Source organism: Apteryx mantelli, chromosome 7 (genome assembly GCF_036417845.1).
Source record: "Apteryx mantelli isolate bAptMan1 chromosome 7, bAptMan1.hap1, whole genome shotgun sequence".
NCBI classification, from domain to species: domain Eukaryota; kingdom Metazoa; phylum Chordata; class Aves; order Apterygiformes; family Apterygidae; genus Apteryx; species Apteryx mantelli.
In genome coordinates, this window is record NC_089984.1 from 31,666,179 (window position 1) to 31,679,864 (window position 13,686).

The 13,686-nt window shown below is 43.7% G+C and overlaps 1 protein-coding gene across 1 annotated transcript in view; it reads left to right on the top strand.

The window, feature by feature from the left end:
- Positions 1-13,686, top strand: part of SORCS3 (sortilin related VPS10 domain containing receptor 3) — a 315,056-nt gene that overhangs the window by 136,675 nt on the left and 164,695 nt on the right. The window lies entirely within an intron of this gene.

Sequence of the window (13,686 nt, forward strand, 5' to 3'; positions counted from 1 at the left end):
CCTTCTGGTAAGGCAGCTAAAAAGGAGAAAGAAATGGCTAGTGATGAGCTGCCACTACTTCCTAATTAATCACAGGCTATTGCAATCTACCTGCTAAAGGATGGGTAACCCTTTATGCCAACATTTTCCCTGGGGTCTTAATGGTGCCCTCCAAGAATGTAGCATCAGGCTTCATTTTCTTATTGGCTTTTGAAGCATCAGGTTGGCTGGAATAAAGAAAGAAGCCATTTCTCTCTTGTGCTGAAAAATATCACTGGAAAAATTTAAGTGCCATTGCTTTAAAACTGTCCAGGGGCTGTAAGTGAGCAATGCTGAATCAGAATACAATTAAAGATAGCCTATGTGATTTAATGAGTTCTGCTCTAATTTTTTTGAAGTATGGATCCATGGAGACTGCTGCCAGAAACATGTGGGCAGCGGTTATAGTTAGTGCATCAACGGGCAGATATCCTGAGTGGGACTGAAGCCCAGGTTCAGATAGGAAGCATGACCGAAGGCTTAAAACATACTGGGTCATAGATGTGGAAGCTGGAATAGATGATTATGTTGATGTAGTCTGACCTCTGGTGCAGGACAGGACACAGGACCTAACAGAGTAATTCCAATCCATCTCTTATGGCAGAGAAAGCCTGTTGATCTCAATTTGCAGTCTGAAATTTCCACATCTATGTAAACCTTTGTGGGAATTGCCATCCTCCAGCTTAGGCGGTTGGAACAAGAACAAAGTAAATCACCATGCATAACTTGGGCAAAAAGAAAATTAAGTGATCACAACCTCGTAGGAGGTCTGTGGCAAAGTAGGAACTCTGCAGGTCTCCTGCAGTACCTTCCAATATCTTTAATACAACAGAATTCCATTTCTTCAGTGACCTTCGCAGTCTGCATTGTGGACATTTGTGAGCTTGGAACTTTTCACAAATAGCTAAATTATGATTAAATCCAGGGACATAAAGAAAATCCATGTTGTATCTAGAAATACGATCACAGCATCTTGGACCACAGTCAGCTTTCCCCTTCCATTTGCCTTGATAATATGCAGGGTGCCTAGCTCTTCAGAAACTCCACTTAGGTGCAAGGCTTGACTTTAATATGAATAAGAACCACTTTCTGGCACACTAGCAAGGAGCAAAGGCATAAGGGATATTAATCCTTGTGCTTCAGGGCCTTAAACAAAAATATTCCTCATCTAATACCTGGAGGAAATGCCATTCTGTAGCATAGTGCTAGAACTAATTCAGTGTTAAGAGGTTTAAGTTAGCTTTCTGGTCTGACTACTGCTTAAGGCAGCCTATCAAGCTAGAGAGATGACTGGTCTCTTCCAGTGCTTTGTTTTCTGTGTCCCTCCTTCTCAACCTAAGCAATCCTCCCCAGTGAGTTGGGAGAGGATGTGTGTTTCCTTGTGGTCCGCTTACTATTCCTTCATTAAAATGACAATCATCTAGCCATCTCCTGGGGGACTTGCTGAGGCTGATTGACTTTTCAGGCTGTTCCTACTTTATTGATCTTCTGTCTGAAAAAATTTCAACAGGTTTATTCTCCCAAGACAAAGTGTTTTGTGTTAGATGAGCCTCTGAGTGCTGAGCATGAAAGATGACAGGAAAAGGAGTTTTTTCTGGGGTAAAGTTAAGCCTGAGCCAACTGTGGTTTTTGAGAACTATTAGGCAGTGAGGTCTTAGGTCATGGTAGCACAGGGGTGGTCAATTTGTGCTTTCTGAGCTGCCCATGACTTGCAAGTAGCTCACGTGGGACCCCATGTTAAGCATATGCCATATGAATCACAATCATTTATTAATCTTAATATTAAACTGCAAGCTTGCTTACTTTGGAAACGCTGTATAGACACAAGCTTAGGCCTTAGTATGAATAAGGATCATATTTTTAGGCACAATAGCTAGAATCAAAATTGTTAATCCTCATGCTCAGGGAATGACTGAGATTTCCTCTTAACCAATGCTTGTATGAAATATCTTGTGGCAGTGCAGCATTGAAGTTAACTGTATTATGAGAGGTTTAATCCATCTCCTCCTGAACTGACTGCTGCCCAAGCCAAGAAACTGGATGAAAGACAACTGGCTTCTTCCGTTTTTGCACTTCCTCTATCCCTATCTTAATACTTCTTAACCAAAATTCTCCTCTAATGAATTGGGAGTAGATGTAGTGGCATAACCTGAATGAATGTCTGGATGAGAAGGGAAGAGTGTCGTTTTGGACTGTTGAGGACATCCTCAGCTTATTGCCCTGGGACCCAGCTGTATAAAGGAGCGGAGCAAGCAATGCAAAGGCATTGTCAGCTGTGCGACCCATCCTGAGAACTCCTTTTCTCTTGTGAATTAGGATACCTGTGTTTTGAGATGCTCAGAAACATTAGCATACAGTTGAGAAGGCCAGGAAGGTTTGCAGGCCCTGTTGTAGAGGTTCCTGGATATTTCAGTGGTAATGGGGATGGGTTAGCCTGAAATTCAGGGATGGGCTGATTTTATATTGTTGATTTTTTTTTTTTTTCTTTCTCCTTGTTGAAAGAGAACTTGTGCTGGAGACTGTTCTAGTGGGAAAGTGTCATCGCAAAAAAAAAATTCAGAGCAGTGTTAACCTGAAACTTATTTGTGTTCATTTATGGTTCCAAATTCTCTCTGCTTCTTAAGAAAACCAAACTCCTGCTATTGCTTTGCCTCTTCCTTGCAGGTTTAAACTTCTGAAGTTTCTTAAAAATGCTTAAAGAATGTTCACAAATGCAAAATTGCAAAATGCTTACAAAATACTAGCATCCTCTTGTTGATGTTGGTATTAGTCTGTACGCTTGCAGATATGCTTAGGTATACTGGCTCCTCACCTCTTTTGGGTAAATTAGTATAGATCTGCCAATATCATTCACCTGAATTCAATTGGATCACGTTGACTTTAACTGAGGATCTGGTGGTGTTTTACTAGTTGTTTGACAGCAGCATGTGGAGGCTCTCAGTCATATTGTGGCTGGAGGAAATACATGTTCCTTAGACTAGAAGGGGCATCTTGCATCATCAGCCCTCTACTATCCCAAGTGGCGGCATCATGTAGGCGGCTTCTTTTTTTTTTTTCCCCAGATACAGGAAGAGGCAGTCTTTTCCCATGGAGCAAAGTTATCTAAATGGAGGAGAAACTGGAGTGCTGAGGAGCCTTAACTAGAGTCAGGCAGGAATTCTGTCGTCTTTATATTCAGGTCATGTGAGCATGGTGCCAGGGACAGTAACCGTTGTGGGCTGCAACCAGAGGAGTCGCAGGTAGATGTAAGGCTTGTAAGAGATGGGCTGGCTGAGGTAGAGGGTGGAACATGCTGCAGGCTGATTTTAAAAGTTGCTTTGGGAATTGGCTGTGAGTTTTAATATCTCTGTCTAATGAAGTGAACTAAACCACCTCCATCACTGCCTTCTTTTTATCTATATCAGTTTTGCAAAGATTCACTGGCAGTTTGAAAAAATCAGTGCACCTTGGGTTACATCAGGAGTGACTCAGGTTCATCTAATGTCCCCATAGTGCAGCCTACCACCAGTCCCAAACAGGCACACAGTGTGTCAAAGGCAAGTTTCTGGTAACCCCTGACCACAGCCACCATCTCAGTGGGCATGAGTGGACACTAATGTTGGTATCCCCTGCTGTAAAACTGAGATTTGAATCGCCTGTCCCCTTGTCTTACAAGGGTGATGTGACCTACTGTCAGGTCGGTTCATACTGCGCAGCCTGGACCTGTTCTGGATATTTGGGAGGAGGTCTCTGCCCTCCTATCTCACACAGTAACAGAGTTTACCGATGGGGCAGTTCCACAGTCTCCCCTCAATATTCTGTTCAATCCACATTTAAAGGGAGCTTCAGTTTAAATACGCTTGATAGGACAGAAGTTAAACTGAACCTCTAGAATTTCTCCAAAAAACTCCACATTTAAAGCACTTCCCTTTTGCTACATAATAATGCAAATTTAAATGATTAGCTTGTTAAGAGAATCATTACAGAAGCATTTTCAGCTGTAGTAATAAAAGGGGAAAAGAAAAGGGCCTGGGAATGGCCATGTTTCTAATTAATAATCTAATTAATATCTGATTAATTAATGAGGCTTTGTCATCAAAGGTGCCTTTTATCTCTGAGGCTTTTAAGTGTCCTCTGGACCAAATTTCTTGAATGTGTCATGATAAAGCCGTCTCTGTGCTGAGTCAATCAACTGGTTGGAATCAAATTGCTATGCTGTCTTATCAGGGATGCATAAAACACCTCTTTGGAAAATTAGAATACATCAGAATCAGTAGCAAGACAAATATGTCAGATCTTTCAGACAGAACAAATAGAAAATGAGTAGTGATGAACTGGAGTTCTACAATGCTGTACAAAAGTAATGCCAATACCATGCAGAGACCAGAGCAGAAGGAAGGAGGGAAACCTCTGTAAAGCTAGACTGGCTTAGCTCCAGATCACCCCCATTTTATGGAAACTGAACTGAGTCTTAGGTGGTGTCTGTCTCAGGTCAAAAGTGTCAAGATGATGATTCAGGTTCTGACATCCCTGCTGAGACTGTTGATATGGATATTCTTCAATACCTGTGTGGCTTTGGCTGTGGGGATAGTAAGAAGGTATTAAAAAAATGTGTGGGGGGTTTTATTTCCTTTCCTCTGTGAGGTGCAGTTTCCATCAATACGCATCAGCTTTGCCTCAGTAGGTCATCAATGGTGTAATAGGGCAAACGTCCAGTGAGGGGAAGTGCTTGTCCCAGCTTTCAGAGAGAAGCCGTTTTGCATTTCTTGAGGTCTTAGTTTCTATTCTTGATTCTACCACTGACTGTGGGAAATCCACATCACATTTCTCTGCTTTTATCTCCTCTCTTCTCTTCGTAGTGCTATAGAGTATGTATGGCACAGTGGAGTCCTGATATTGTTTGGCATGTAGTTCTAGTAGTAATTCTCCTTAAATGTTTCCTTTTTGCATTTCTTGCGTTCTGAAATACCTCTGGTGTGTTGTTGTCCCATGGACACTAAAATACGGAGCACTCATATGTTACAATAAATGATGAACTTGTGATCTCAGGCAGGATGGCTGAGGTCCCTTTATTTGTACCACCATGGTTAGAGAGAAAACATAGATAAACTTGGGAGATAAAGCTAGATACATAGTTTGTAGGTAACTAAACTAAAGATGAGATAAACTTCCACTGTATGGAGAAGGTAGAATCTTTCTTACAGCTAGGGAAGTAGTTATTTACAGTATTGTAATAGAAGGCACTAGTCTTGGTTTTTTGTGTGCCTTCTTATTGTGGGCTATTCTGCAGAATATAAAACAATGCTTAGTAACCACTACACCTGCAGCTTCCGTGCTTTGATCATAATCCCAGTTTCTCCAGAAGTTGAGTATGCTTTGCCATAGGCTCAAAACTCAGTTTTATAGTTCAGATTCTTGCCTACCATCAGGTGTTAAGATCCATCAGCTTGGTTTGTATTTTATCTCCACTTCAGAGATCCTGTGGCAGAAGCAAAGCGGGGAGGCAGCTTCAGAACTGCCTTTGACCAGCTATATCCCATGGTAGTTGAGGTATACAAACTCTAAAACTCCTAGCGGTAGGGAACACAGGACTCCACTGCTCAAAGTTGTTCTTTGGTGTTATCTGGCAATTCCTGCTTCCTCCTTGCTAGGCATCCTTCTTCTTCCTTGCCATTGTTTCCTGCAAGAAAACACATTTCTTGCAACTCGCTTCTTCCCCCACCACATCTCAAAGGAGTCTCTTCCTAGTTGAAGTGATTCTGCATATTATTTAAGATCTGAAACTTCCTTCTGCTGTACCACAGATATAGTATATCTGGAGGTAGGGGAAGACATGGGTGGAGAGGAGAGGGAGGAGATTGGGAACAAATATCCGCCTAGCTGATGGTGAATGTTATTGGACACCAAATAGCACCCTGCATTGTTCTGTGTAGTCGGTGATTACTGGGGTTATCCAAAACACCCCTGTTTTCCTACAGGGCAGTTGGAACAAGAGTGATGCAGACACAGCTTTCAAATTGGTGTCCATTGTCCCTATAGTCTGAAGATCCAGAAACTACATCTCCAGGGGCTGAGTTTGTGCCCCTCTGAGCAGTCGTCTCATGAGGAATGAATGTTTGTGGTGCTGCCTGGTGGGATAAATGAAAGAGGATACCTTGCCTGTCAAAAGAAAAAAAAAAAAAAAAAACTGCAAGAAGAGACAGGAAGCCAGTGTTCATAGGCAGCTCATTTCTCCTTCGTTTTGAACTGTGAATCTCAAAGACTAATGCACAATGACAGCCCGTTTTGTCTTGCCACTTTCCACTGTATAGTATAAATTGAAGTTTATCAACAGAGGTCGTCATCAATTCTTTCAGAAGGCTTGGTGATGGGAACTGTCATTAATCAAAAAAAAAAAAAAAAAAAAGAGGGGGAGAGGGAAGGATGTTGGTATCCTAATAGAAATTGGGGTGGGAATTCTCCAGTTAAGATGGTATACAATTAAAAGGATTAAAAAAATTTTCCAAGAGAAATCACCAAAACTATGATCTACCTGAACTTTTTTTTCCCCGTGGGACCTCCAGTTTAAGATACTTTTGAAACTTTGGAGCTGAAAGTCCCACAGAACTGATGGGTTATGATGCTAGAAGTACTGAGGTTGTGAAACCTTGTATATGATAGGGAAAAGTGGGTTTACTTAGGTTTTTTAAAATACTCAGGATTTGTGTTGAGATGTACTTAGATAGTATGTCTGGGGAAAAAAAAAATCTTCCTGTTAAGGTTTTAGCTCCCAGGCATCCACAACAAAAGCTATAATTGGACTAGAAAGAGTAGTCACAGGATGACTGGAGATATGAAGAGGTTGTAAAAGGAGTGACTAAATAAATGAGGACTGTTCAGACAGAAAAAATACCTGTGGGGAATATGGCAACAATCAATAAAATCACAAATGGCAGCAAGGGGCTGAATGATTTCATTCTCATTAAGTGGTAACAGTGGGCTCTGAATTAAACTACCAAGTTAAAACAAAGGGAATCATCTCTTCATACAACACATAGGTAGATTTTGGTGTTTATTACCATATGATGATTAAGTTGCCAAAAGTTTCCCTGTGGGTTAGGCAAATTTATGGAAGGAAAAACCCACTGATGGCTATTGCACACAAAGGCATCATCTTCAATTTAGGAAGTCCGTGATGACACATTGCTGGAGCCTGGGAACTACACAAGGAAACGGTACCATATGCTGCCCTGTCCTTAGTCTTTTCCCCAGACTTTCATTAGCGTCCATGGTTTTCTTTGGCGGGAGGGAGTTGTTTCTGTTAGTGGTTACAAAATATTTCTGGCTTTATGCTTACCCCAGTCACTCTGAATCATGACTGGGTGAAAACAAGCGCTCAGCACAGTTAATGTTATAATGCTATATAATGTCTAAGGGTAAGGCAGCGATGTTTGATAGTCACAGAATACAGATACGTGGATTTCCTGGTTAGGTCAGCTGGATCTGCCCCACAGGACTTCTGTGGAAACCTTGTTTGGAAACTGTCCAGACTTCTGTCAGCTCCAGAGAGGGAGGGACTAAGGGCTGGATCCTGTTTGTTAGCTCAGTCACAGCCATTTTTGGTGGTATAAATAACAGTGCCCATGGCCTCCTGGCTGCGAGGTTAGATGGTCCTTTGGGCTGACCCGGTACAGCCATTGTTCTGACTTAAAAAACAAAACAAAAGCATGTCCCAGTGTGTGTGTGACTGCATCAGCCAGCTGGACCTGCACTGGGAAGAGCAGATCTCACTGCAGGCACTACTGCAGGGTAAGGGACATGGAGCTCTGCTGCCCTAGGCTGGAGGCTGGACCTAGGCTCCCTGGTTGCCAGGCAGGCTGGAATAAAGCGCTGGAGAGGCAAGGCGGGAGACCCTGGGGAGCTGGGCTTGCAGAGGTGGTAGCACTGTGACCGCTGCTTCTGGCAGGCGTTGCTAGACTTGCCCCTGTTCCCTCCCTCAGTGGTGGCAGTGGTCAGCCTGCCTTTCCAGGGCTGCAGCTGGGGCTGGCCTAGTGGCAGGGCCAACTCTGTGTTTCTTTTCCAGGCATTTTGCTGCCCAAGGCAAATACTGACTTTGAGCTCCTAAACAGCCCTAGGAGAGTGAAGGTTGCTTATCTCTGTTGTATCTAAATATGAAAAAAGCCTTTGGGAGTGGAGAGTGTTCAACCACATAACAGCCCTAGCTGACTATGACAAAAGCCAGGAAAGAGTCCAAAATATTGATCAAGGAAGAAAGGGAGTAATCTACCTGGAGCCTGAAGACTTTAGAGAGCCAGAGCATAGAAGCGCTACTGGCCTCAAGCAGGAGTGTTTGTCCACAGGAGCTACTACCTGACCGGCACCCCTGTCCTCTTCAGTGCAGGAATAGCACAAGGGTTCTCCCTTGCTCCACTGAAAGCACGTGGGCCTGGATTTTGACCCAGGATGACTTTTGGTGGAGCAGACCACCTAAACAGCCTATAGTCCCACTGCTGCTTTCTGTGATCATTCAGGCTCTTTTGGCGTGGGATGGCCTGATACGCTGGGAGAGGCTGACTCTGCCAATGCTCTTGGCTAGCTGGAAGCCATGGGGCTGCCTCCAGCACGCTGTTGCCTGACGGCACACAAGCCTTGCTAACAGGGGTGTGTAGCTTCCAGGCAAAAGCTTCTCCACACCTGCTACTAAACGACTGATATCCTTTCGGTGAGGAGCAGCCCTCTGCCTTGCCTCTAAGTGGCATGAGCTTCCCATGCTCTGGGGCAGTAACTGTGTACTCAGCCTGGTGTCTGGTTCTGGCACCTACTCTGTGCTCCCGTAAGAAGCCATTTAGTGGTGCAAAGCAGTGCAGTGGGTTAGTGCTGAGTTGGCTTTTGTTTGTGTCCTGGGTCACTTACTATCACTAAGGTAGTTGTCCACAGGGACTTACACTTGAGCATAGGCAAGCTGAACTCGGGCTTTGGAGGAATCTCTTCTCAGAGTGTTGTAGGTTCAGAAACGCCTGTATCTCAGGGAGGGAAAATTGAGGGGGACAGAAGGGGAAGGAGAGACGGAGAAACAAACTGATGCACGAGCAGTGGAAGTTAGGGAGCCTGACTTCTTGTGTCGTGCAGTCGGGTTCTTTGTAGTGTATTGATAGGAGAGCTGTGTTTGAATGTTTTCCTGCAGCTGGCTATGCTCAGAGATGTGCCTGCTTTTGTGTCTCATGAGATCTGGTTTCATGCTGCAGCTTTTCTCTGAGTGTGAAGCACTAAGAAGTTTGCTCTCCTTTCACTGGCTGCTGGTTTTTATGAAACTTGCAGAAACTTTGTTCCTCTGGGATTTTTGTTTCTCTGTCAAACTGGGAGAAAAATGACCAGTGGGTAAAAACAAGTTGTTTGGGGGTTATAGAGAGACAGGTACACTGCAAGCAGACAATTTGCAGGCACAGGAGAAGAGAGGAAAATGTTAGTCTGGGCTGTGTGTGTTCTTATTGCTCTCTGAAGTGCTTGGAGGACCGGGATATTCTCGTGCTAATTTAAGCGGAGCTGTGCTCCCGCGCAGTTCTCAATGTGGGGCTGGGCATGTGTGTGTAGGGGACTGATCTGGAGATGAATGCATAAGCTTTAACATCTTAGGAAAAAGGTTGAGAATCTAAAATCAAAACCGTACTTGCTCCTTCCCCATGCACAGTCAGGAAGAGTAACAGACACAGAGGACAGGGGGTTTTGGTGGCACATGTACACTCCAGGGGTTTGACTGTACCTCCCAGCCAACCAGTCCCAGTATTTACAGCTCTTTTGCTCCCGAGAGGCTGAGACATATTTTACAGACTATCTCCATAGGTGAATAGCTGGGACTCCAGGCAAACAAACCCCCCTTTGCTCTGCCTGGCAGAGCCCTGAGATAGAAACCATCTGAAATAAAGTTTCTTCTGAAAGATACTCAGATGGCCTTCAACAGTGCTGTGTCCTTTTTGGAGGTAAACTCATCTCAGAGTGTAGGGCAGCCCTCCCATTGCTCTCCCGGGGGGCAGTTGTCCTTTCCAATTTTTTTTCCTCTCTCTCCACACTTGTTTCACAACCCTGCGGTGAGCAAATCTTACCACAAAGAGTCTACTGGCTCATGTCTGCTTGTCTGCGGATTTGCAAGGAAGCCTAAGCTCAGAACTATAGGAATAAGGTGGATTTCTTAGTTTCAATACATCAAGTTATGACTAGGTTTGGTAGAGAGAAGCTTCTTGCCCTCTGTGTGGCCCTTGAGCCCTGCTCTGACAGACTGCAGCAGTGGTTGCAATGTATGATGGCCTGTCAGGGTAGTGGAATCAAGCAGATGACTGTCTTTCCCAACTATTTTTACCAAAATATGGTTATAAGAGAGTTTTCATTCTCCTAACAAATGAATTACCTTATAAATCTTGCTTTTTCCAAGGGAATACATAGAATTTAGTGCCACAGCATGTTCAGGGAAAGCCTCATTTACTTATTTTGGTTATACGTATATGGCACGTTGTTATGCTGGATCCAGTCTTGCCTTATCCTCCTGAAACTAGCAGAGAGATTCCTCCTCATGGCTGTGGAGGTCTGCTGGTTATAAACACTGAAAAACCCGAATTGGAATAGACAAAGGTCCATTCAAGACTGGACTTCCCATCGAGTTTTAGTGCTTTGCACTGTGCAACCTTTTTGGGGTATTGCCAGCAGCTTGGCTGGTAGGGTGGAATGCAGGGTAGAGGGGATAGTGAAACACTGTAAAATCAATGAGCAAGGACACATGGGACAAAATGCATGGGCTGAGCTTTACAGCTTCTTTATATATAGCCAGAATCTATCCCACATTGTAACAGCTTCAGTGATACCAGTGGTTTACTGAGTTGCAACAATTTGTTTTATGAAACCACTGTTAAATGTGTGTGTGTGAGTATATGCGCTGTATGTATATATAAAAAAATTATCTCTCTATATATAGTTAAAAGCAATCTTCAAGTATCAGCTAATTAATTTGAGGATCTTTAGAGGCTGGAATGTGTTCAGCCAGTGATGGGGATGTGATGCTGCCACAACCTGAGACTGAGGGCAGTGAGGCCCTTGAAGATGCTCAGTTCTTAGTGATGGCTTAAGGGAGTAAACCAGAGGAACCAGCTAGGCTGTATCAGGTGGCCATAAGGTCCCAACCGAAGTTAAAGCAGGCATTTAGGGTGTGACGTATGGAAGAGCTCTTTGCTTTCATTGAGTCTTTTGTCAATTTTGTATAGCTATAACATTTTTTTCCCTCGACCCATTCAATGTGTGCTTTGAAGTATATGCTATTTAAACTAGTGGAATGGGAAAAAATATCATATCCTGGTAGCATGTAGTGTCAAGCAACTGTAAGGACATGTGGTAGCTCAGTTAGGAATTTGTGACTGTAAAGATGAACAGTTAGTAATGTTGAAGGGTTCAAGCTAAGATTAAAAGCTGAGCCAGAACTGTTCTGTTCCACGTGTGGGTCATGTCTGTGAAAATGTTCAGGCTTAGATTGTTAAAATTAGGCAGCCAACTTTATTGATGCCTCAATAAATATTTGTTTTCAAACTAGGGAATTGGGTAGCGTTCGGGGTTTAGCAGCTTTGAGTATCAGGCAATGCACTGGATGATTAAAGAAGTTGAAATGATTAACTGTAGATGCCTGCCTTTGAAAAAGATGGACCTTTACCTGTGCAAGCTTTCAGGGCTTTTTCATTTCTAAAATGGAGATAATATTTCCCAGTATGGCCCTTGGGACTTTGCTAGTTTGAATGGATTAACACCAGACAAAAGCTTTAGGATCTCTGGATGGGAAAGTGCTGTGGAAATACAGTGTATTATTGTGCTATCCTTTGAGATGTTTCTGTGAAGCCAGTGGTGTCTGTCATCATAATAAAGAAAGCCTTAGAGAAGCTAACGAAATAATGATCCTTCTTCTTTTCTAGCTATTCTTTGAAAGGGCAAATGCAATGAGTGATAATGGTTTAATGAGAAAGAGTCATTAGGGCACCCAGCCTGCATCTTTAGAAGTGCAAGGCATTTCGGGAGATCTGAAAATGCCTCGGAGAACAAAACCAAAGTAGCTCTGTGAGAATATTAAACTGTTATTTGTATTCTCTTTGCCTGCTGATTGAAACCAGTGATCTCTCTCATTGGCTGGTGGCCGATACATGGATAGTCACGGATGTGGCTTTTTTGGCACTTCAGCACCATTGGAAAGGGGTGGCCTGAGGAAGCACCTCAGTGTTTGCCCTCCATCTGTTATCCACTGCTTAGAGCTTAGTGTTACTTGAGGACTCCTGACCTGTTGAATTTGTATGTGTTGGAGGCCTCGTGCAGTGGAATTAATTGTCCTGAATTATTCAGTTTTATTAATCGAGCTGCTTCAGTTTCAAAGTTTGCTGGAAGGGAAAGCTGCTAGGTGATTTGTATGGCATTGATACCTACAGAGAGATTTAGTATTAAAGAGCTAAACTCCAAAGCAAGGAGTTGTGCGAGATTTGAAACACCCCTTATTGGGTGTTCATAAGAGGAAGGTTAGTTCAGCCCATTCCAGGAAAGAACCAGTTTGCAAAACAGTGAGGAATTGTGTTTGAAAGATATGCAAAAGTAAATGTGTTAGAGCCTCATCAGTAATAAAATAAAGCCTCTTACCTCATGGATTTTTGTTACTGATTGGCTTGGAAGTCTGAAACCAGCCATCTGGTTTTGCAGCGTGGCCCTTTCAGCGTGCTTCTGCGTGGTGCTAGCCACACCAAAGCAACGAGGAGGTGGCCCGGGCTGGGTGCAGGCTCTGGCGTTGCTCAGTTTCTGCAGGAGCCCAGAGCTGCTGGGCGCAGCGGTGCTGTTCACTGCGATGCCAGAAGAATGACATGGGCCATTTCCGTGTCAAGTGGACAAGCAGCAGAGGGTTGGTCTCAAGCAAAACCACAAGGCTGCTGATGCTGGAGGCTTGCTGAGCTTAGAAAATTAGAAAGTTACTGGAGCTCATTTCCAGGAAAAGTGTTGAATTTCTAAATGTTCTTTAATCTGTTTAGTAAGAAGGATGCTTAAGGAGAGGAAGTCAGGGGCCGTGAACAAATTCTCATTTTAATAAAATATTAAGTTTGTTCTGGGAGGCTCTTTGTGAGGGTCTTTCCCTATCTGCCTGGTAAGGATCGTATTTCCTCTATATGATAGAGCATGCGTGGAGTCAGGAGCCGGGTCTTCCCTGCTGTTTGGGTGTGGGGGGTGGGCTCTGCATGCAGCTCGGTACACCCACTCCTAAAGCAGCTGGTGTTGACCTCTGTTCACAGTGGGATCCTGAACTAGATAATTGTTGATCTGTTTTGATAGGAAAAAAATCTTGTTTGTTAGGAAGAGCAGAGTATGAAAACAGAGAAGAGAAACAAGCAGGGCAAAGTGGGGTTTCGACAATGCCCACAAATGAGGAGGAGGAAGCCGCAGAAAACCCTCTGTGACGAAGCAGCCCTTTTTTCCAGTCACGAATGGGTAATGCCACCCCCAGATCTTCTGCTCCTCTGGGTGGGATTTGCTAGTGTAGGGGCCTGAATCTGTCTCTGTAACTCAGATAAGTTAAATTCCTGGCACAAAGTAGGATGGGGGGGACTGAGGACTCAAGATACCAGTTTAGATACATTTTTCTCTAGCTGTTACAAATCTGAGCTGCTTTTGGATCCCTATCTCAAAGTCAAAAATCACCCTACGTAA